Source organism: Crinia signifera, chromosome 1 (assembly GCF_055691185.1).
Source record: "Crinia signifera chromosome 1, ASM5569118v1, whole genome shotgun sequence".
NCBI classification, from domain to species: Eukaryota; Metazoa; Chordata; class Amphibia; order Anura; family Myobatrachidae; genus Crinia; species Crinia signifera.
Genome location: NC_139217.1, coordinates 122,203,236 through 122,229,162, shown reverse-complemented (window position 1 = coordinate 122,229,162; position 25,927 = coordinate 122,203,236). Strand labels below are relative to the sequence as shown.

Below are 25,927 nucleotides of genomic sequence, written 5' to 3'. Positions count from 1 at the left end.
CCGGACTGGACCCTGGGACCTACCGACGGGCTCAAGATAGGCAAGTATCATTGTGTTTGTGTAATGTATGTATTAAACTTTTATTTTTCTAATGCAGGCTTTCCCAACCACGGTCCTCAAGGCACACCAACAGTGCAGGTTTTGTAGATATCCAGGCTTGAGCATAGGTGACTTAATTAGTACCTGAGTGATTCTGATTAAACCATCTGTGCTGAAGCCTGGATATCACTAAAACCTGCACTGTTGGTGTGCCTTGAGGACCGTGGTTGGGAAAGCCTGTACTAATGTGTCAGTGTGTATTTATTTAACTATTTTTTTTTCTGTGGAACTACAAGACCCAGCGGGCCCTTTAATGCCCCGCAGGCTGGGACTAATTCCACAGGAAAAGACAATAGTTTTTAATTCTATTTTTTTTACACTGAATCAGCCCGGTGGCCATCGCACAGGGCCACCGAGGACAGCACCAGGAATCAGCCTGGTCAGGTAAGTCCTGGAAGGGGGGACCCCTTTATTGGGGGGGTCCCCACTTCCCCAGGACCCCTGGCCAGGCTGACAGGTCAGAGGGCTGAATGCTTTGGCTGCGGGACCTTATATAATAAGTGTCCCCCAGCTGTGGCATTACCCTGCTGGCTGGTTTGGCCTGGGGCTGGTTCTTAAAATACGGGGGACCCCTGGTCATTTTGTCCCCCGTATTTTGGGAACCAGCCCCGGACCTGGAGCCTGGTTTTAAAAAAATCAGCGAAGCTCTATTTGTCAGGTTTCCTGATTTTTTAATACCAGCCCCTGCCAGAGATGATGCAGCTATGGAACGCCTGCATGGGCGTTCCAGCTTTGGCAGTATAGTCGCAAGGACGGCAGCATATCGGTCGAACGTGCGTACACACTGCACTTTTGTACCGATATGGGGCCGTCTTGTCGGTTGAAAATTAAATAGCAAAGAACCGTCGACCGACCGAGTATGAACGGTCAAGACAGTTTTTTGCCGTTTATCACTCGTACAGGACAGCGTACACACATATACAATTGAACGGCCGTAAGACCCAGAACGGAAGAACGGCCCGACAATTGTATATATGTGTACCCAGCTTTATTGTCTGCTTCTCTTAATACGATTATCTGTCTGTGTGGGGGCGAGCCTCAATGGCTTCAGGCGATCTTCCCAGACCCCTTTACAATCTCATAGGCTCTTAGCCTATGTCATGGGTCTTCAAACTGTGGCCCTCCAGATGTTGTGAAACTACATGTTCCAACATGCATTGCCACATTTTTTCCTATAAGAGCATGCCAAAACTGTCAGGGCATGCTGGGACATGTAGTTCCACAACATCTGGAGGGCCACAGTTTGAAGACCCATGGCCTATGCCTTCCCACAGAAATAGGTGTCAGTGTTATTGAGCCTTCCTGTGGCTCTCCTCCATCTGAGTGTGGTGTAGATGAGGTTAACACTCACGGTTTGACGGGTTCGTTATGCAGTGCTTCAGGCTCTTGTTGTTGTGCAGAACTATAGTGTCTTCACAGCCGGCACTTCTCCGTCTCAGCGTCCAGCTGCACGGCGTGCGCTGCTTGATGACGTCACCTGGACTCCGGGGCTCCTTCTCCGGTGGCGTTTGTTGCAGATCTTCTTCCTATGCTGGCGGGAGTGATTTGGTTAGTGTTTAGAGGTGATCTCCTACGCCTTTCGTCTTCTTAAAGAATTTTTCAAGGATGCTGACTGGGATGCTTAGGCTGCTGACACCCTCCTCTGTCTCCCAGATGTATTGTCCCTTTCTCCCCGGCGCTGTCCGCGGCTCACAGCTGCTTCTTCTGGGGTGTGTGTGTGGTTAGGGTTATAGGCTGCGCGTTGTGTATGGTTAGGGTTATAGGCTGTGAGGTGTGTGTGTATGTTTAGGGTTATAGGCTGCGGGGTATGTGCATGGTTAGGGTTATAGGCTGCGGGGTGTGTGTGTGTGGTTAGGGTTATAGGCTGCGGGGTGTGTGTATGGTTAGGGTTATATGCTGCGGGGTGTGTGTATGGTTAGGGTTATAGGCTGAAGCAGGATGTATGGTTAGGCTGTGGAGGGGAGTGTATGTTAGGTTTAGGCTGTGGGGATGGGGATGAGTCGGGTTAGGCTGCAGGTGGGAGGAGAATGGTTGGGTGAGGAGACAGGGCTAAAAGGGGAGAGGCGAGAGTGGGTGAGAAGTGAGGGCTAGAAGGGTAGAGGTGAGTGGGTGAGGAGACAGGGCTAGAAGGGGCGAGGCGAGAGTGGGTGAGGCTGACAGGGAGTGAGGCTGATGGGGCTAAAGGGAGTGAGGGTGACGGGGCGAGAAGGGTTGAGGTGAGAGAGTGGATGAGGAGACAGGGCTAGAAGAGGTGAGGCGAGAGAGTGAGATGATGGGGTGAGCAAGAGGGGGTGAGGTGACTATAGAAAAGGGTGGGAAAACCAAAACAAGAGGAAAGAGATGGTAGGGTGGGGTGGGGTGACGCTAGAGGGGGATATACCAATTTTAATCAAGCAAACTATTTGATCTGAATGACAGGCACAATGCCTATTACACATCATGTCAGGGCTTTACAATTTTTCATAAAACAGGGACAACAGGGATAGTGCGCGCCGCAGGGGCGCGCCAAAATTCACACCGTAATGCCCATTACACATCAAACACAAATTACATAGTATACCACATGCAATGATGGCCTGCGAGGCTTGCTGGTGCCGGGCCCCCGGCCCCCCCAACTAACGACTACACTACGGCACTATGGCTAGTGCCGTACAAGAATCGGTGTTAGTGTTACCTATGATTTCAATGCTAGTCCACAAAGCAACTTACTGAAGACTTTTTTCTTTTAACCGTAATCCTGTATTAAAACATACATCGCTCTCATACATACTCCGCCACTCTCATACATACATACACCGTCACTCTCATACATACATACACCGCCACTCACATACATACATATATATATATATATATATATATATATATATACATACACCGCCATTCTCATACATACACCACCACTCTCATAAATACATGCATGCATACACTGTTCCCATGGATCCCATCCCTCCCTATGCTAGTGCACACACCGTAATCCTGTATTAAAAAATACATGCAGCCCTGGTAGAGAGGCAATCATTTTGCATATTCAGTGATGCTGGGCTGCTGGCAGTGCTGTTACTTACAGTTAGTTTATGCCACAGCCACTGGACTGCTGAGAGTAGTCTTCTGCTGCTCGGGGCAAGACTCAGGGGAGCAGGCCCCAGCACAGTATGCGCCTCTTGTAATGTGCGCAGTGATGTCATGACTTCCCAACGCACATACAATCACAGACTCGGAGTGAGACTGTCACTCCAGAGTCCGCTGCCCCGCCTCCTCCCAGTGCACTCCCTGGCATACAGTGCCCTGCCTGCTCTTGGATGCGGCCTCTCTCCAAGCGGCTACTGTCCAGCCTCCTCTCCAGGCCATGTATGTTATATAAAATAAAAATAAATCCCCAGCCGTTGCCGATCAGTGGCCACCCACGCCGCATGCAGCAGCGCTATCCATTGCACTGCCCCCTCCAGAGGCAGAACAAGCGAGTTGTGGGCCCAGGTTCAAAAATATGGTTTGGGCCCCCCAAACACACACAAAAAACCCCACATAGTAGCTTATTTTGTTTACTTCAAATTTAAAGCCCATTACACACTGTAGTGCCTATTACATATTCACACACCATGATGCCCATTACACATTATATCGCACACCTTAGTGCCCATTTCATTTAATGCAGCACACCATAATGCCTATGACATATTATGCTATACACTGTAATGCCCATTATACATTATGCCAAACACTGTAGCGTCCATTACAAAGACACACACTGTAATGCAAATTACACATACCGCACTGCCCATTACATATTATGCAGCACACCACAATGCCCATGACATTATGCCACACACCGTAATGCCCATTACATATCATAGTACCCATTCCATATTATGTTGCACACCATAATGCCCATGACCTATTATGCCATACACTGTAATGCCCATTACACTGCACATTGTGCCGCACAACATAATGTCCATTACACATTGTGCCGCACAACATAATGTCCATTACACATTATACTGCACACCGTAATACCCACTACACATTGTGCTACTGTAATGCTCCGCAGCACTCCTGCTTATACAGTTAGCACATAATGCCCCCAATAGTGTCCATTACACACAATGCCCCCAGTAGTGTCCATTACACATAATGCCTCCAGTAGTGTCTATTACACGTAATGCCCCCAATAGATACCATTACACACAATGCCCCCAGTAGCGTCCATTATACATAATGCCCCCAGTAGTGTCTATTACACATAATGCCCCCAATAGCTACCATTACACACAATGCCCCCAGTAGTGTCCATTATACATAATGTCCCCAGTAGTGCCCCTTACAATAGTAATGCTCACTTTTTTTGCAGACTGGTATCAGGCATTCATGGAAGGAGAGGAGTGCAGAGCTGTCACTGGGTCCTTGTGTATTGTGGCTCCACTGCTCTGCTGGTGGCAGGGAGCTTCCAGTTGTTTGGAGCTGCTGTCGGCTAGGGTTTCACTTTATGGTTTGTCAGGGTCGGGGGCAAAGGAGCGACAGCTTCATTAGCATTTTGGCAGGGACAGGGGGAGAGCAGCGGTAACTTCATGGGCATCTCGGCGGGACAGGAGGAGAGGAGCAGCTGCTGCCAATAATCAATAATGCATGATGATCACATAATGTATAAAATAAAAATATGGTTTCCCGATCAGTAGTAGGAGTAGTACGTTTATTTATAAGGCGCCACAAAGTGTCTGCAGCGCCGTACATAGCAAACAAAAAACAAGTTACAAGGTAACGTACAGGGTGTGTTGAAAAATACAGCATAAATAGGGGTATAGCTGGTAGAACTAAAATCAGCATCAGTTCAGAAGTAGGTGTCGAAATTGTCGAGGAGACTGAAGATGAAGTAGAGGAATGGAAGAACAGGAGCACAGGTGAGGTAAAGAGGTAGGGTGAGTACGTGAGGAAGCAGGGCCCTACTCATAAGAGTTAACATACTAAAAGGAGGTGGGTGGACGAACGAAAAACAATAGGATAAGTAGGAACGGGTGGGAATGGAGGCAGGATAGGAGGATCAAAGGAGGTTAGGAGGAGGGATAGGCTAGTCGAAAAAAGTGGGTTTTGAGGGAGCGCTTGAAGGAGGTAAGGGAATCAGAAAGCCTGATGGGTGGCGGGAGGTCGTTTTAGTGCAGGGGGGCAGCGCGAGAGAAGTCTTGGACACGGGAATGGGAGGAGGTGATTAGGTGAGAGGTCAGTCGGCGGTCAGCGATGGAGCGAAGAGGACGGGAGGGAGTGTAGTATGTCAGTGGTTCCCAAACTTTTTCATTCCAAGACACCCTTTGGGTCTCCATTACTTTTTCAAGGCACCCTTAAGCCAAAATAAATTCCAAACTGTCCCTTTTTTAAGTACTTGGGTCAAAACAATGATACCAGTCTTTAGATCAGGAAAAAAAAAAGACATTCATTTGTTTGTAAAAATAATAAACCTAAATCCCCTATGTCTTTTTGCAGTGGATTACTGGTCACTAGGGAAGCCAATCCTTGGGCATTTTTTCAATCATTGAAAAATGCTCAATCCCGGGATTCCTGGGATCCGCTTCCCTAAAAAAAAAAATGCCCCACATGTTTACTTACATGGAGCCAGGTGGGTGGCTGGGCATGGTGATGTTGCTGGGTGATGTTGCTGGGTGATGTTGCCGGGTGATCATGTCAGGTGGGGTCATCGGGTGAGGTCGCTGGGAGGGTGGGCGGGAAGCCAAGAGGGATCGCCTCGAGCAGGGAGCTTGGTGGGTAGGTGGGGTCTCTGGAAGCCAGCCAGCACATTCAGGACACTAGGCTGTCTGTGCGGCCTGCGCAGCGTGACCTATGACCTCGTCACACTGCTCAGGGTACAGGGGAAGTCGGACGCTGCGCATGCACAGTCCAATCCCGAAATCCCGGGATTGGATACAGCAATCCCGGGATTGAAATCCCAGTGTTTTGGGGGCCAAATCCCGGGATCCCGCCGATCTACTGGTCACCTGCACCTGCCTCCATTATATATAAATATGAGTCATTTACCAGTCTTGAATTAGTACAAGGTTTTTTAATCAGGCAGCATGGCAGGAAAAGGATCAACGTTTCGGTGCACCTCTGGATATTTTTTGCAGTCAGATAAATAAATTTTAAAAAGGTTCCTGTACATCCATTCACCAAGACCAGCCCCTCTCCCCCACCTGCTTACCAACTTGTCCTCTCTTCCCTATAACATCATATAATCAGACCTGCGACCCAGCAATTACCCAGCATCATTTTGCCTGGTGCATTCTGACCCCCTTTCACACCGAGCAGCGGTAATTTGCTGAATAACACGGGTATATCTTCAATGTGAAAGGGTCAACCCAGGTCTTAAATCCCAGTTCGCTGACCCTGAAGAAGACCAGGGTTGGCGATCTGGGATTTAAGACCCGGGTTGACCCTTTTGCACAAAAAAAATACCTTTGTTAAGTGGCCTACACACGTATCGATGTTGAAGCATTCTGAGCGATCTAGCATGATCGCTCAGCACAATGTGTCAGCGCTGTGTGCTGAGCGACCTGTTAGGGCCAGTGTTCTATGGTGAGGACACTGGCCCTGACAGATGAATATCCAGCAGATATTAATTGTCGGGTGATAGCGACACATGGGGCCTCATATCACTATGGCCCCTACACACACACACACACAGCGATTTAGGGCCATTTTCTGTGCGTTGTAATTAAATTAAGTAACATCGCTCAGAAAAATGGTCTGACATCTCTATGTGTGTAGGCACCATTAGGCTCAAGGAATGTATTGCTCGAATTTTTGTTTGTATTACTCTCATTTGAATATTAACCTAAAGCTGTGTACACACGGAGCAATATGATCGCTAGCAATATATTGTTCAGCAATCATATTGCTCAGTGTCCTGTTTTCATCTGCGACCAGAGATGGTCACAGATGAAAATGACATACTGCCGGGAGAAGAGGCAGAGGAAGTCACTGGTCGCATGAGCATGCTCCTCCGACCAGCGACCATAAGTGGGCTGAAAACAGGAGCGCACACCTGGCGATTAATCGCCGGTGCACACTCCAATCACTGGCAATATGGTCGCTCAGCGACCATTAGGGAGTACACACGGGAGCGTGCAGCTGGCAATTTATCAAATCACTGGCAATATGGTCGCTCAGCCAATATTTCAGCCAATATCGCCCCCCGTGTGTACACACCTTAACCTTCTCTGGCCGGTGTCTTCCACCATGCAGATGAGGTCAGCAGCCAGGCACAAATGACAGTGGAGTGCTGGAGCTGGTATCTCTTTTTTTTTTATTCTTTCTTTGCACAACTGGGTTTTTAAAGAGGAAACTGAGCATTCAGCATACATTGTTACTGCACCAGCGCCCCTCCCAGCAAGCATCAATACACCATACCCCATCACAGTGCACTTTAATACGCCATTACCACCACCTAGAACACATAATAATACACCATCCCCCCTCACACCATACATTAATATGCCATACCCCCATCCAATGTTCCCTCTAATTTTACGAAGGCTGTGTGCGGCAAAATATTTTGGCTGTGCAACTTTGGCAGGAAATTAAAATTTTTGTGCGTCACTTATATATAACTGGAAAATGCCGTTCAGCATTTGTGTTAACTTTACTTCAAAATGATATTAAACATTTAAACATTCAAAACACAGCACACAATGTAGTTAATGGGTGAAACACACATTAATTGAGTCCACAACTGCAAAAAGGGACCACTGCTGCTTTGTGCGCTCTGCTGTAATGTCTGTGCGCACGCTCGTCGAGTTGTGTGCGCGCGCATCTGCGCACAGCTTAGAGGGAACACTGCCCCCATCCCAGCGTACACATTACCCCCCACACAGCACAAATTAATAAGATTTCCCCACCCTCTACCAACCCATTTCCCACCCTCTACCAACATGCATAATAATACACCTTCACCCCCACCCAGCACACATAATAATATGCAATACCCCCACCCTATGTCCCCAAAACACACTACAATGTCCCACCCATCATATTACTCTGTTTCCCCAACACAGTACTCTCCCCCCAACACATTACTCTTCCCCCAAATACATTATTCTGTGTGTCCCCAGCACAGTACTCTCCCCCCCCCAACACATTACTCTTCCCCCAAATACATTATTCTGTGTGTCCCCAGCACAGTACTCCCCCCCCCCCCCCCCAAACAAACAAACAAACAAAAAAGTATTTACCAGAGAGCTTGTGTGTGTGTGGCTCTCATGCTGGGCTCCTCCACGTGACGGCTCCCTTTTTCATAACAGGAAGCAAGGGAGTGAGACAGGGGTAGGACTCAGGGGCATTCCCCTCCCCACTAATGGGAGGAGAGAGTGAGATATGGGAGAGGGAGGGCATGGTGGAGGGCGGAGCTGCTGCCTGTCTATCTTCCAAACTGACAGGTACAGCAGGGGAAGGGAGAGGAGATCGCTGCTGCTTAGTTTCAGTGACAGTGTTGTTGTTGTATGAACTGACAAGGCTGTGGCAGCCGGCAGCCGTAGTGCACAGCAGGGTATGAGAGCAGGGAGAGCCTCCCTGCACTGCATACCTCGCTGAGAGAGTAATGCTGGCCCTGGAGCCTATAATCGGTGGTATGTGTAATGGGTGGTCCGGTGCACCCCCGGACCACCCGATTCGCCTGAGGAGACCTGGGGCGGAACTAGACTAGGGGAGGTGATCGCCGCCCCTCCCCGCTGTATTCGTCCCTGCCAGTGCCTGCACACATCTCCCTGCTAGCTCTCCGTTTACAGGCATATACACTGCCCAGCCCACTGACTCGTCACAGGCAGCCGCAAGCCTGCTGCTCTGATGCCTATACTACTCACCCCCGCGCTGGCTAGCTAGCTACTGTACACACGCCGTCTGCCGCTGAGCAGCCCCCAAGCCCCAGTATGTCAGTGATGTGCGCATGTGCAACTTTCAGCGGCAGCAGCGGCCTCACTACTGTCGGCCTCCCAGGAAAGTTCCCGGTACATATAATGGCCAATCCGCCTCTGCGGACACGGTGAAGGGGGATGAGAAGCTAATGGGGCGGGGGTGGAGAGCGCACATACCTACTGGAGGTTCTGGCCGCAGCAGTTCCCATCGCTTCACTGTCGGCCATCTTGGCATACCTAAGTGAAGCCTCTCTGTGTACTCCCCCTGGTGGTGGCTTTTGCGCATGCGCAACAAGTTAAGCTCTCCTATCTTTATAATGGGGGACGTTTCACTAAATGATAAAAAAACTGTACCTATCTGAAAATCCTCAACCCCAAAAGGCACTCCACTGGGACAATATCTACCTAATAAAACAAACCCCAAGTCTCAATTGTTCCTCTACCCCGAGTTATGCCTTCCCAAAAAAACCCTCATAGACTAACATGGGTGACAAAGTGTCATTTCTGAAGTGTCAGAAAAAAACTGGCAGTTGGAAGTTTAGATCGCTCCCAATTGGTCATTTTTTAATATTTCGCCCTGAAATTTGGCACGCAGCACCGGTTGACGATTCTACGCGTACATGCCAAATTTCACCTCAGTACGCCCAGTCACTTTTGAGGTGCAGTCCCTCAAACACCATGCCCCCATCCGAAAAGTTCCCTATGGGAAAAATCCGTTCGTTGGATTCAGCCTTAATATAAGGGCACTACCGTGCCCTTATAATATATATATATATATATATATATATATATATATATATATATATATTTTATTTGAGTACGGGGGAAAAAAGTTACCTTTATTCACAGTCTGCATTGTGGGGATTCCATCTCCTTGAGGAAGGCACACAGGCAAGTTGTCTATGTGGCTGCAGCCAATAGACTGTATACCTTTACAAATGGAGTCAGCAGCAGCGCCATGCCATGATGAGCCCTGCCGCATCCTCTGTATTTGCAGTGCACCCGCTGCCGGTGCTGGCTTCCCAAAACCACCACGGGAACTGCAGCAGCATAGTTACGCCACTCTAAATGGGGATTGGCGCAGTGCTCTGCTCCTTGGTGTGTGTGTAAATAAATTGAGTGGTATTCCACATACACCAAGGAGCAGAGCACTGCGCCAATCCCCATTTAGAATTCTGTAACATATCCGGATAGGTCATCCGGAAAGTGCAGCAGCTAGCACAACCGAGGGCAGTGCGCAGACCACCAAACCTTTTTTATAGTTACGCCACTGCCTCCACCTTTCCATCCCGCTACCCCTGCACCTCTCACTTCCTCCTTCCCTGCACCTCTCCGTTCCTGTCACCCCTACACCTCCATGCCCATCTGTCTCTGCTGCACTTCTCTATCCATGTCACCTCTCACTCCATCCTAATCTCCACTTCTCCAACCCCGTTGCCCCCCAACCCCCCTGCACCTCTCATTTCCTCCATCCCCTCACCTTTACTTCCCACCTTCACCTTTACGTCCCCCTTTCCCCCTTCACCTCTCACTTCCTCCATCCCTGCACCTCTCTGTCCTCCTCTGCACCTCTCCTTCCCCATCCCCCTGTCCATACTGCAATTATATGTCCCCCTACACCACTGTTTCATACACACAAAAAATGACACAAATCATAGAAAAATATCATAAAATGTTTTTGCTGCTGATATTTTCTGACCTGCAGCAGGTGGGAGATGCAGTGGGCGGCAGGCACCGACGGGCAATGGGGCAGGCAGACGAGGGAGTGAAAGTCCCTTGCTAGCAGTCGCAGCTGGGACCCTGTCTGCAGGCTGCTGCTTAACACTCTCACAGGCAGATTCAGCACCCCGCAGCAGCCCAGCATGATTCTAAGCGCCGGCGGCTGTGACAGTAGGGTTAGAGAGAAGACAGTAGTTGGAGTGGGTGGGACGCTTTCACAGTGCACTCTGCAGCACCCGCCGTAGACTCCGTGTCAGGCCACGCCCCTGTCGCCCTCCCATTGGACAGCCGCCGCCAACCCTCCTATTGGACAGCCGCCCGCCAATCATGTAATGGCAGTGTGACAGACTGACAGCAGTGAGTCAGACTGTCATGGCGCGGTCGACTCGCCTGTGCGCAGCGGCAGGTGACACGCCAGCAGCCACACTGTCACTGACACAAAGCATCAGCAATGAGCATACATTTGTGAATGACACTGCGCCCACGCAGCCCCCGCTCCCCCAAGCAGTGGCGGGGGCTGCCTTACACAAGTTACGCCAGTGCGTAAAGGATAAAATACTAAATTACTGCTAATCCGATTTGGCAGAGGGATCACATAGACCCAGAATGGGCCTTTTATTTTAGAGATACCATTAGCAGGAAAGCAAGGATCCTAAATAACAACTTGATTAACTTATTGTAGCATTATTTAAAACAAATTATAACTTGGATTTTCATCTAAATATTAAAAATATTCACTCAATAGTTTTAAACCTTATTTAAGCCTCCATGATGTCCATGACTAATGAATGCAGTTACTAATTATTGCTATTAAAGCTCCATGCTATTTAATCAAACAGCTGGGTATGTCATGGTGCTTTTATGTACTACATACTGTATCTAAATGAAATGCTTAATACACTTAATGGCTTTATATACCAGGTGTTATAAATCTCAGTGTACAAATGTCACAGACCTGTTTCTAAGATCTCCAACCTCAAATCACCATCCATAAGCACTCACTTGAGCCTGCATGCTATGGATCTGGAGTCAATAACAAATAAAAACCACCTGGGTCTGTTTGCAGGAATGATTCCAATATCTTTTGAGGTATACAAATTTTTCTACAACAACAGAATGTACTTAAAGAGCAAGTTTTTAGAAAATGGAAGTTTTGATCTTCTTACTGTAAGTTGAAATTTAATTCCCAGTTAATATAACCCCCAAAACATAGTTAACAGTTCTAATGATTTCATGTAAAAAAAAAATGAAAATTAAAAACTCGGTACTTGTTTCCTAGCCCATCGCATCGCATCGCATATCATAACACTAAATAAGGTATACGATAGTATGCGATGGCATAGGATGCGATCATATACAATTTTTGATTGTACAAGCACCCTGATGGGTCCTTACAATGTGAAATGGCCCCCCATAGTCACCGCCACCCCCAGGATCAACGCCAACCCGAAGCGTAGCGAGCGCAGTGGTACGCGTCCTCCGACCGTTTCATACCCCCACTATCCACGCTGGCGTGGAGTTGATTTTAGATAGTGTGGCGAGCACTGCGAGCCACCGAGCCGAAAGCGTGGCGAGCGCATCGAGCCCTGCGAGGGGACGCGGAATACGAGCCCGAAGCGTGGCGAGCGAAGCGAGCCCCGCGAGGGGACGTGCAATATATGTAAAGTAATCCATGTCTGCTCGCCACGCTTTGGGCTCGGTGGCTCGCTGCGCTCGCCACACTTTCTAAAATCAACTCCACGCTGATGTGGACAGTGGGGGTATGAAAAGGTCGGAGGACACGTACCGCTGCCTCTCGCCACACTTCGGGTTGGAGTTGATCTTGGGGGTGGCGTTGACTATGGGGGCCATTTCACATTGTAAGGACTCATCAGGGTGCTTGTACAATAAAAAATCGTATACCGTCACATCGCATCGCATGCATTGTATGTGGCTATATGGCATGCGATGCAATGCAATCGCATAAAATGTCATAAGATGAAAATATTGGGCGCCGTGCTAGGAAACAAGTACCAAATTAGCCCGCGCTCGCCACGCTTCGGGTTGGCGTTGACAGTGGGGGTATGAAAAGGTCGGAGGACACGTACCGCCGCCCCTCATGGGCTCGCTGCTCTCGCCACACTTCGGGTTGGAGTTGATATATAGCCAAATTCAAGCACTGTACATGCAGTAATTTACCACCTGGGAAAAAGGTGGTAGAATGGGCTTTAACTCGTGTGACCAATTACAGACTCTTTTCCTTGCAAGGTACATGATCCGCTACTGTGTGTTAAGCGATGGAATGCAGAAAATGTTCCCAGACCATTTAACATGGATTACTGTTTGAGCATCTTCAAACTCAAAGAGAAATCCACAGTACTGTAGCTGCAGCTCACAGGCTGGCCGCATGCTGCAGAAGGCTGTAATTGAATAACCCTGGCTGTTCAATCAGCCCATGGTTTTTAATTAATTGCTTTTTCATAATTTTTTTGAGCTTCTAAATTCCAATACATTACTTCAGTATTATCCATTATTCTAGTTTTAAAATAATTTTTACTTTTACTTCCAGTGTAGCTGATACCATATTTCTTATTAGCAAACCCAACCTAATACTACCTTTATAAATTCCCTAAACCAGGCATGTCCAGCAGCTCGAAAACAAAAAACGTGATGCCATGTCCTTTTGGAAGAACAAGTTCTCCTGCCTGGGTATAATTGAAGGTAATCCTGCCACTGTCAGTCACTTCTGCAGCAGCAGAGAGTTTTTGTTTTTTAAACAAACTTAAACAACATATTGCCAAAGTTACAGAGAGCTTTCTGTACACAGCTCTGTACGTAATGGTATCCAATGTATTGTAGGGCGATCAAAAGAAAACAGCTACTAATTTTGTTTCAATTATTTGCTCCAAGTTTGGCAGTGTTTCCAGGTATTGCAGGGAATATGTGAGCACTTTAAAAGATTCCCCATTAAAGACTGTTTTGAAGTTTTCAAGCTACAGTACATTTTTGGAACTTGTTTGAAGACCATGCTAAAGTATTCATTTTGATCTGTGTGCCCTTGAGGTACCTACTTTATATGATGCAATCCAGGAGTTCCAGGGGGACATGTAGGCATGAAAGTTTCAGGAAGGTGTGGTGAACATCCCCCATCTAGGAATGCCATGCCTAATACCCCTTTTACACTAGAAATAACCTGGTCATTTCCGCGGGGACGAGCATCAACCCGGTTTTCTGCTAGTGGAAATGCTCTCTTGTCAAAAAGCCTGGTTTGGATTCCACTGCAATCCAAGTCAGGTAATAACCAGGGTTAAACCGAGGACGCTTACCTGCTGCTCCCTGCTGAATAGTACTTGGGCGGGCAGCTGCTTACTTCTTCCTGCTCTCCTGGAGGGAGCTTTGCTGCTGCTGCTCCTCCAGCAGCACACTACCGGCCCTCCAGTGGCCGGCGCCCTAGGCAAATGCCTAAAGCTGCCTAGTGGTGGCGCCGGCCCTGCATACATATTCCGCAGTGCTTTGCAGAGTATAGCTGAACATGAACATCAGCCCTGCCTCAGTGGAGCTTACTATCTATATTCCCTACCACATGTACACACACACACACACACACAGACATTCTAGGGTTCATTTTTGTTGGAAGCCAATTGACCTACCAGTATATTTTTGGATTGTGGGAGGAAACCAGAGTACCTGGAGTAAACCCACGCAAACATGAGGCTGAAAAACGTGTCATGTACTACTGCCATCTACTTTGGAATACAAAAGGGTACACCTACCATGGTTGTGGGACTAAAAAATACCCACAGCAAATAAGTTTACAAATAAAGCTGCACAGAAATGGATAAGCTCCAGCAGCTGGGACACTCTCAAGCTGAACCAGAGGGTACTGTACTCTTTAGTGTCTGGCCAGACTTATACTAAAATGTCTTGCTAACATATTGGATTCTAAGGCTACTACCAAGAACTTGCTTTAATTAACCCCTTCCCGACATTTGACGTACATTTACGTCATGGCCGGGATGTACTTCCCGACGCATGGCATAAATGTACGTCATGGCTTTAAACTGTCACCGCGTCTATAGACGCGGTGACAGTTTAAACATCTCTGCTGTCCCTGACAGCAGACATGTCCCTGCATGCCCAGGGGGGGTGGCGATGCCTCCCCCCCGTCGGCGATCGCTGTGATTGGCTGTTCAAATGTGAACAGCCAATTACAGCGTTTTCTGTGTACCAGCGAATAACGTTCGCCGGTGACACAGGGATCGGTGGTGATTGGTGCTGTAAAGTACAGCACCAATCACCACGGGGTGTAAGGGTGACACTGGTGTCACCCCACCCGCCCCCAAAGGCCGTGATTGGTTCGTCGGACAGACGGACCAATCACAGCCATGGAGGGTGATTTAAACTAACGGTGACTGCACTGCAGACGCCATTCCGGTCTGGAATTGCGTGCAGTGCGGTCACCGTGCCTATCTGCCGTGATATACTGACCTGATCCTTGCAAATACTTACCTGATCACCTGATCACTGCTTGTAGCGTGCTGGATGCTTCCTGGATCTGACTTCTTGTGACTTCCTGCTGCTGCTGCAGTGTGATAGAGTTATAGATAGAGAGATAGAGAGAGATAGAGAGAGATAGAGAGAGATAGAGAGAGATAGTGACAGAGAGTGCTATATTTTGTGTCTGCTACCCCCCCTTTTTGGGGGTGCAGGTTTTTTTTTATATATATAACTGTCAGTGCTGCTGCTGCAGTGTCATAGAGTGATAGATAGTGATAGATAGTGAGAGATAGAGAGATAGAGAGAGATAGTGACAGAGAGTGATAGAGAGTGCTATATTTTGTGTCTGCTACCCCCCCTTTTTGGGGGTGCAGGTTTTTTTTTATATATATATAACTGTCAGTGCTGCTGCTGCTGCAGTGTCATAGAGTGATAGATAGTGATAGATAGAGAGATAGAGAGAGATAGTGACAGAGAGTGATAGAGAGTGCTATATTTTGTGTCTGCTACCCCCCCTTTTGTGCTGATCAGTATATCTGTGCTGATCAGCAACTTTTTAGGGGTGCAGGGTTTTTTTTTTTATATATACCTGTCAGTTGCTGCCAGTTGCACTGTCAGTTGCACCAAAGGTTGTGCACCTGCTGCCCCTCACTGGTAATCAGTGTCGCATCACTGATCATCTTTTTTTTTTTTTTTTGAGGGTGCTGTGGGGTCTTTTTTTAATTTTTTTTTTTTACACACACTGTGATTTTGTGGGTGTCTTGTGGCCACTGTGCGCTGATCAGTGACGTACATCACTGATCAGCTTTTTCGGCACAGGGTTGATCTATTTTTTTTTTTTTTTGGATCAAATTCCTGTTGCCTTTGAGCGCTGTTCAGTGACGGACGTTACTGACCAACATCTGTGCTCAATTTTTGGCGCAGGACCTTTTCTACATACACACTACACACTACATACCCCCCCCCCCCGGGTTGAAATAAAGTTTGTACCCCCCCTACACTATACACGTGTTGAAACATTTCACTACCAGAAACACAAAAATAAAAATGGCATCCCAAATGTCATCCCAAATGTCATCCCAGTCATCCAGAAGAATGTATTCAGCGGAGGAGGCATATGCCATGCTTGCCTCTGACTCTGACACAGCCAGTGAGGCAAGCGGGGAATTTGAAGGATTCATCTTAAGCTCCTCTTCCTCCTCTAGTGATGAGGGACCCCCTCAAAGACGCCCCCGTAGAGCAGCTGAGACCCCCCCCCTATAATTGATCTCGTATGAACCCCACCACCAGACAATTTTGAGCCCCAGGTTCCTGAGTTTTTGGCCATCCCAGGAATCCAATTTGATTCCACAGGTCTCAGAGAAATTGACTTTTTCAAATTATTTTTCTCTGATGATTTTATAAATTTAATGGTGGACCAAACTAATTTATATGCCCAGCAGTTTATTGCTCAAAACCCCACGTCATCATTTGCTAGGTGGACCCCTGTAGATGCAGTAGAGATGATGACGTTTTGGGGTCTGGTGTTTCATATGGGCATAGTAAAAAAGCCAGAAATTAGGCAATATTGGAGTACAGATGTTCTGTACAGCACCCCACTTTACCGTATGGCCATGACCCGGACTCGTTTTGAGTTAATCCTTAAATTTTTGCATTACAACGATAATGCACAGTGCCCACCCAGAGATGATCCCACCTTTGACCGGCTATTCAAAGTCAGGCCGGTCATTGATCATTTCAGTGCCAAATTTGAAGAGATGTACATCCCAGATAAATTCTTTTGCATAGACGAGTCCCTTATACATTTTAAAGGAAGGGTTAAATTCCGCCAGTACCTTCCCAATAAGAGGGCAAGGTATGGCATAAAAATGTATAAGCTGTGTGAAAGCACCTCAGGGTACACTCACAGGTTTAGGGTATATGAAGGGAAGGATTCAAGAATTGAACCGCCAGAATGCCCCCCCTCCCTCGTAGGTGTTAGTGGAAAAATTGTCTGGGATTTAGTGCACCCCTTCCTGGATAAAGGTTATCACCTCTATGTTTATAACTTTTACACTAGCATCCCCCTGTTTAAGGCCCTTGGTTCAAGAGGTACAGCAGCTTGCAGTACTGTGCGCAAGAACCAAAGAGGCCTCCCAAAAACGCACATTGCCCAAGTAATGAGAAGGGGTGAAAGCAGGGCACAATCCACCGAAAATATGTTGTTGGTCAAATATAAGGACAAGAGGGATGTCCTTATACTGACAACAATTCATGGAGACAGTACCACCTCAATCCCTGTACGAGGTACCAGTACCCACACCTCAAAACCTAATTGTATCCTGGATTACAATAAGTACATGGGCGGAGTGGATCTTTCAGATCAGGTACTGAAGCCGTACAGTGCCCTGCGGAAAACAAAAATCTGGTACAAGAAACTGGCCGTGTATATCATCCAGATGGCACTGTATAACGCTTACGTGCTATTCCGTTCTACCAGCCAGAGGGGGACATTTATGCACTTTCAAGAGGAAGTCATAAAGAGCCTAATATTTGGGAACCAGCAGGCAGAGGGCCCCAGTACTTCTAGTACTGGCCCCCGTATTGTACCAGGGCAGCATTTTCCTGATGAAATCCCCTCCACTGGAAAAAAGGGCAGGACACAAAAAAGGTGCAAAGTTTGCTATAAAAAGGGAATAAGAAAGCAAACTATTTTCCAGTGTGACACTTGCCCCGACAAACCCGGCCTATGTATAAAGGAGTGTTTTAAAATATACCACACATCTATGGATTATTAGGTTCATCATTTCACCGTGCTTCGGGGGTCTTGCTAATGCCACATAGCACCCACCATTCATTCCACCAGAATCTGAGCCGCAAAATCCAAAAATCACTCCTTCCCTTCTGAGTCCTGCCATGCACCCAACTGGTATTTTTTGGTCACATGTGAGGCATTGCCGTACTCGGGAGAAATTGGGGCACAGATTTTGGGGTGCTTTTTCTCCTTCATACCTTATGAAAATGAAAAATTTTGAGCTAGAACTGCATTTTTGTGCAAAAAAATGTAATTTTTCATTTTGCACAGCCCAGTTGTATCAAAATTGGTGAAACCCCTGGGGGTTTGAAATGTACACTATACCCCTAGATGAATTCCCTGATGGGTGTAGTTTGCAAAATGGGGTCACTTGTGGGGGGGTTTCACTGTATTGGTGCTTTGGGGGTCTTGCTAATGCGACATAGCACCCACCAACATTCCACCAGAATCTGTGCTGCAAAATCCAAATATCACACCTTCCCTTCTGAGTCCTGCCATTTTTTGGTCACACATGAAGCATTGCCGTACTCGGGAGAAATTGGGGCACAGATTTTGGGGTGCTTTGTCTCCTTCATTCCTTGTGAAAATGAAAAATTTTGAGCCAGAACTGCATTTTTGTGTAAAAAAATGTAATTTTTCATTTGCACAGCCCAGTTGTACCACAATTGGTGAAACCCCTGGGGGTTTGAAATGTACATTATACCCCTAGATGAATTCCCAGAGGGGTGTAGTTTGCAAAATGGGGTCACTTGTGGGGGGCTTCTACTGTATTGGTGCTTCGGGGGTCTTGCTAATGCGACATAGCACCCACCAAAATTCCACCAGAATCTGAGCTGCAAAATCCAAAAATCACTCCTTCCCTTCTGAGTCCTGCCATGCACCCAACTGGTATTTTTTGGTCACATGTGAGGCATTGCCATACTCGGGAGAAATTGGGGCACAGATTTTGGGGTGCTTTTTCTCCTTCATACCTTATGAAAATGAAAAATTTTGAGCCAGAACTGCATTTTTGTGTAAAAAAATGTAATTTTTCATTTGCACAGCCCAGTTGTATCAAAATTGGTGAAACCCCTGGGGGTCTGAAATGTACACTATACCCCTAGATGAATTCCCTGAGGGGTGTAGTTTGCAAAATGGGGTCACTTGTGGGGGGCTTCCACTGTATTGGTGCTTTGGGGGTCTTGCTAATGCGACATAGCACCCACCAAAATTCCACCAGAATCTGAGCTGCAAAATCCAAAAATCACTCTTTCCCTTCTGAGTCCTGCCATGCACCCAACTGGTATTTTTTGGTCACATGTGAGGCATTGCCATACTCGGGAGAAATTGGGGCACAGATTTTGGGGTGCTTTTTCTCCTTCATACCTTATGAAAATGAAAAATTTTGAGCCAGAACTGCATTTTTGTGTAAAAAATTTAATTTTTCATTTTCACTGCCCAGTTGTACCACAATTGGTGAAACCCCTGGGGGTTTGAAATGTACATTATACCCCTAGATAAATTCCCAGAGGGGTGTAGTTTGCAAAATGGGGTCACTTGTGGGAGGCTTCCACTGTATTGGTGCTTTGGGGGTCTTGCTAATGCGACATAGCACCCACCAAAATTCCACCAGAATCTGAGCTGCAAAATACAAAAATCACTCCTTCCCTTCTGAGTCCTGCCATGCACCCAACTGGTATTTTTTGGTCACATGTGAGGCATTGCCATACTCGGGAGAAATTGGGGCACAGATTTTGGGGTGCTTTTTCTCCTTCATACCTTATGAAAATGAAAAATTTTGAGCCAGAACTGCATTTTTGTGTAAAAAAATGTAATTTTTCATTTGCACAGCCCAGTTGTATCAAAATTGGTGAAACCCCTGGGGGTTTGAAATGTACACTATACCCCTAGATGAATTCCCTGAGGGGTGTAGTTTGCAAAATGGGGTCACTTGTGGGGGGCTTCCACTGTATTGGTGCTTTGGGGGTCTTGCTAATGCGACATAGCACCCACCAAAATTCCACCAGAATCTGAGCTGCAAAATCCAAAATCACTCCTTCCCTTCTGAGTCCTGCCATGCACCCAAATGGTATTTTTTGGTCACATGTGAGGCATTGCCATACTCGGGAGAAATTGGGGCACAGATTTTGGGGTGTTTTGTCTCCTTCATTCCTTGTGAAAATGAAAAATTTTGAGCCAGAACTGCATTTTTGTGTAAAAAAAATTATTTTTCATTTTCACTGCCCAGTTGTACCACAATTGGTGAAACCCCTGGGGGTTTGAAATGTACATTATACCCCTAGATGAATTCCCTGAGGGGTGTAGTTTGCAAAATGGGGTCACTTGTGGGGGGGTTCCTAACTTTTAGCATCTTATGGTGCCTAGAAACCTACATGGTGCCTAAAAAATAATCTCATAAAAAGGAGGCTCCAAAATCAAGTAGGTGCTCCTTCTATTATGAAGCCTGTGGTTTGGTCAACGTGCACACTAGGGCCACATATAGGATATTTATGAAAACAAAAGAATTGGGGGAATCAATTTTTCGTCACATTTCTCTAGTAAAATCTACTGTGTTCCTTAGAAAAATGTATTAAAATTGCAAATCTGCAAAAAAAAATGAAATTTTGAAATTTCACCTACACTTTGTTTTAATTCCTGTGAAACACCTAAAGGGTTAACAAACTTCCAAATGCTGTTTTGAATACTGTGAGGGGTGCAGTTTTTGAAATGGCATCATTTATGGGGGTGTCTCACATACAAGTCCCTCAAAGTCACATCAGAACTGAACTGGTCCCTAAAAAAATCAGTGTTTGAAATTTTCTTGAAAATTTGAGAATTTGCTATTCATATTTTAAGCCTCCTAGTGTCCAAAAAAATTAAAAGGAGGTTGAAATAATGATGGCAACATAAAGTAGACATATGGTCTATGTTAGTTAATAACTATTTTGAGTGGTATGATTATTTGTCTCACAAGCAGAAAATTTAACATTTTGAAAATTGCTAAATTTTCCATTTTTTATGACATTTTGGTATTTTTCACAAAAAAACACAGACTGTATCGACCCAAATTTACCACTAACTTGAAGTACAATGTGTCACGAGAAAACAATCTCAAAATCACTGGGATAAGTAAAAGCAAAAAAAAGTTATCCCCACTTAAGTGATACCTGTCAGATTTGAAAAAAAGGGCTCTGTCAGGAAGGCAAAAACAGGCTGCGGCGGGAAGGGGTTAATAACTGAAAATGAAAGCAGATTCAGTGACAACAGTCAGTTGCTCTAAAAACCTAGATGCTGCCAAAATCTACATGCATTTTTATTGTCTATGTTTGTGTGTTTAATCTACATCACTGGCCAATGACTTATATTGTATATTATATATTAAATATCATTATCTATATGTTTGCCTTTTCAGTGCTTTTTATGTTATATATTTTTGTATGTGTGTTGGTTAGACTTGTGAAGGATTTAGCATTCCTTTTCATAAAATGCTGCAGGAGGCCCACAAATAGATCCATTTTAACAACAGGTTGTATTGTGGTTTTACCAGAGTATTGTTTATTTACTACGCTGGGTTGTTCACAAATTAGATATATAGTACTGTTTATTTTTATGACATTACAAATTAATGCTAATTTTTATATTTGTCTCTATAATAGCCACTAAGTTTTAAACTAACCCCTACAAAGGCTTAGATTTCATGGTAATGTATGTGGGCACCAATGGGTATAATTTGGGGTGATAATGCTAGGCAATACTTACAGAATATCTGCAGTCTTTTCTAAACATTGGAACAGCATATACAGGTCGAGTATCCCGTATCCGAATATCCGTTATCCGAATTATTCCGAAAACCAGACATTCCAGAAAGAGAAAAAAAAATAAAAATTTTGCTAAAAACTCACTGGGGACATTTGTAACAGCATCACTGGGGACATGATATGTAACTGACACTATATATGTGCAAGACAATGATTGCTTGGCATTCAAATTCAGTGCTGAGATAGTACACAAATTTTGTTTCACGTTTTGAAACCTTGTTTTTTTAACAAATAAAATATATTTGTGTGTATTTTATGTGGTAATAAAATATATTTGTGTGTATATTATGTGTTTATACAGCATAAATGCAAGATACTTCAAAATACATCATTGAAATATTAAAATATTCCGAAATACGGAATAATCCGTTATCCAAAATTCTCCTGGTCCCGAGCATTTTGGATAAGGGATACTCAACCTGTATATATATATATATATATATATATATATATATATATATATATATATATATATATATATATATATATATATATATATATATATATGCAAAAGAACACTGGTAAAATTAGCGCTGAATTGAGTCCAACCAGCTGGTACACACTTCAAGAGTTTCAGACTCTATGAAGGAAAAAACACCAAGTCCTCTTTCCAGACTGCTGCTCACTCCAAATTAGTTCCCAGGATTTAAGGAATGGGGGAAGATCTGTCAAAATAGAACAAAGGAGGAGCACTCCATAGTGTAAAACCACAATATTTTAATGGGCAGTAAAAAGCTCCAAGGTAACAGCCAATATAATGCTCGTACCAAAAAACACACTGCTGTGGGCTGGCTACCACACAATATTATATATACAATCCAGGCAATCACTCCTACCGCCTCCTGAGCTCTGGGGGAAACCACAGCAAGGAACGCTGGTCACTCCACGTGGACTCGGCGTCTCGGGCACCCAACGCAGGAACAGCGGGTAGTAGGGGGATGCCTGGTAAGGAGAGCGATCGTCACCTGGCTCCGCCCTAACGCATTTCGTATTAAAACTTCGTCAGAGGGCGCCCTCAATAGACGGGGTGATTCCGTCTATTGTGCGCCTCAAAAATCTCCCTTAGCTCTTCCGCGGTTCCATTCCAAAAAATGAGCAGGTCATCTATATATCTGCGGTATAGTATGACCTTCCCCGCATATGGAGCTTGAATGAACAATTGTTCATCGACCTCACACATATAGGCATTGGCGTAGGATGGGGCCACATTCGACGCTGGAGGAAGCCATCCAAACACCTACAGTCAAGCCACAGCATAACAACCTGACCAAGGAAGAAAGAGACGCCTTATGTGAACTGAAAAAAGAGGACTGACATCGCAATCCGTAAGGCGGACAAAGGTGGGTCAGTAGTGGTCCAAGATGTACAAGACTATGTAAATGAGTGTAAGAGACAACTGGCGGACACTGATATTTATGAGGTCTTGAATAAAGATCCTACAGTGGACTATAAAAAAGAGGTGGATAGCATAATTAACACTGCTGTAAGGGATGGGAATATACTGGAGGACTTGGGAAAGGTATTATGCAACGAATACCTGATTCCTCCTTTACTGAATATGCTACCTAAGGTCCACAAGAGCTTGGAAAGGCCCCCTGGCAGACCCATCATCTCTGCCAGGGGATCATTATTCCAACCAGTGTCCACATATTTGGATGTCTACCTCAATCCATGCATTCAGGTGACCAAGTCCCACCTGAAAGATACCAATCATTTATTGGAATTACTGGGCACATTGGGTGACCTTCCAGAGGGCACCATAATGTGCAGTGCAGATGTGGTAGGATTATACACATGCATACCACACACAGAGGGAATGAGTGCGGTAGAGAACCTGATAAGTGTCAGTGAGACCTACAGTGGCCCCACAGTCCCATTATTTATGAGTTTACTCAATCTTGTGCTTAACCACAACTATTTTTCATTCGATGGTGTGATGTATCGACAACGGCTTGGAGTAGCGATGGGGTCGAATGTGGCCCCATCCTACGCCAATGCCTATATGTGTGAGGTCGATGAACAATTGTTCTGTCAAGCTCCATATGCGGGGAAGGTCATACTATACCGCATATATATAGATGACCTGCTCATTTTTTGGAATGGAACCGCGGATGAGCTAAGGGAGATTTTTGAGGCGCACAATAGACGGAATCACCCCGTCAAATTGACCTTCAACATGAGTATGGAGGTCATCAATTTTCTTGATGTAGTGATTCAACTTAAATCAGGCAAAATAGAAACTTCACTATATGTAAAAAACACCGATCGCAACACAATATTGCGGCAAGATAGTTGCCATCCCATAGTGTTACGTCAGGGTCTTCCTTACTCTCAAATGTTGAGAGTAAGAAGAATTACTAGCAATGAAGAGACCACCAAGAGGGCCCTTGACCAGATGCAAGATAAATTCAAACAAAGAGGCTACAATAGGAGGAGCTTGATTGACATCAAAGAAAAAGTGCTCAGTATCCCCCGTGAAACAGCACTTAGGGCGGCCAATAAGAAAAAGGACCTAGGTAACAGAATCCCATGGGTCACCCAACATGCAGTGGGCAGTGTAGAAACCACCAAGAAAGTTAAGGCCCTTTGGCCGATGGTGGCCACAGATAGAGGCCTGAAGAGTTTACATAACACCACCATCATGCCAGCCTATAAGAGGGGCCGTAACCTGGCAGACCAATTGGTTAAAACTGATATGGCTAAGCTAACTAAAAATATCAGACCTACACATTTTTTGTCTCGCCCAAAAGGCTGCTTCAAGTGCATTGGCTGCGTCACGTGCAGCTCAATGCTGGTGGGTGACACAGTAAATCACCCTCACACAGGCCAGAAAATAAAAATCAAGCATTCTGTTACATGCTCCAGTAGATACATCGTATACATTCTGTCTTGTCCATGTGGGCTTTACTACGTGGGCAAGACAGAATGCCAGTTCAAAGAAAGAATGGCGAACCATCGCCTAGCCATTAGGCAGGCCCTAACAACGGGCCAGAGCGAACAGCCAGTTGCGAGGCACTGTGCGGAGATGAAGCACAGTGTAAAAAGTATCAGGCCTAAGATCATAGACCAAGTACCAGAACCACCTAGGGGGGGGCAATAGAAAAAGAATGCTTTTGCAACTGGAGGCGAGGTGGATTCACCTTTTGGACACGCTCTCTCCTCGGGGTTTGAATGAGCAGCATGGAATGTACCACTTTCTATAACATCAAATTTTATCAAGCATTTTATTTAAATGTGAATCATGTTGCCATACAGCCCCCAGAAAATGATGTACCACTGTAACGGATATATTGGCGAAATAGCATTATTACACATAATATAAAGAAGTACATCGTTTTTGATACGTCTGTAATTGGCCAATGTACGCATCCTGTCTCTACAGTGGTGCATAAAGTCCCTAACTGCAAATTTTTAAATGTCTTATATATGTTTTGTAATATATTCTTTTCACCTTTAGCACTGTACTGGCGAATTAATCGCCTTTTTTATGGCTGCAGCAGCCTCTTATTTTCACAGTTTTTACAACATTATGCACTTTATATATTAACTTGTATGTTTTGATGTTTTGTATCCCCAGGCTCCATGGCAACCACCCCTCTACGGGATCCAGAGCGAGGCCTGGCTTCCATGCCGGACCGCAGCGCAATGAGACGCCGGCTGACATCACGGGGAGTCACTGGGAGTGGCTGAGAGCTGAACATGGCGACGGCCTCCCCAATGGCGCCCGACGGAGCGGCACACGCTGTGAGGAGGCGGAAGCGCGGGTAAGCAATGGATAACCCAGGTGAGGGGGGCGGGTAACTGTGGAGCACAGGGGGAGGTTTTTTCACTTGCTTGTGTGTATATATTGCGTTCACTTATGTAACACTAACAGGATCAGGATCCTGATGACGGTTATTAAAATAACTGAAACGTTGTAAAGACTTACAGTAGTCATTGTCTCTTTTACTACAAAGATCGTGAGTGACACTACATGGAAATGGTATATATATATATATATATATGTATTCAATGTCCCGCCTGGCGAGCGCTGAGAAGGGGGCATGGCCATGAGAAGCGGCCGTAAATCAGTGACCTGGGGCCGCAAGCTCGTCAATTCCCAACTGTTCTTGGCAGAACGTGCTCGACTGCTTATGAAGTTGGGTGCA

At 45.8% G+C, this 25,927-nt stretch overlaps 1 protein-coding gene across 5 annotated transcripts in view; it reads right to left on the bottom strand.

Annotated features, from left to right (window-relative positions):
* NPY5R (neuropeptide Y receptor Y5) overlaps window positions 1–25,927 on the bottom strand; it is a 249,620-nt gene that overhangs the window by 207,304 nt on the left and 16,389 nt on the right. The window contains exon 1 of one of the 5 annotated variants that reach the window (XM_083172769.1): window positions 8,316–8,334. The exons of 3 other annotated variants lie outside the window; for them this stretch is intronic. The gene's annotated coding sequence lies outside the window, so the exon portion shown is untranslated. Of the gene's footprint in view, window positions 1–1,450; window positions 1,605–8,315; window positions 8,335–25,927 lie in introns of those variants that run through there. One more of the 5 variants, XM_083172760.1, reaches the window with a different exon arrangement.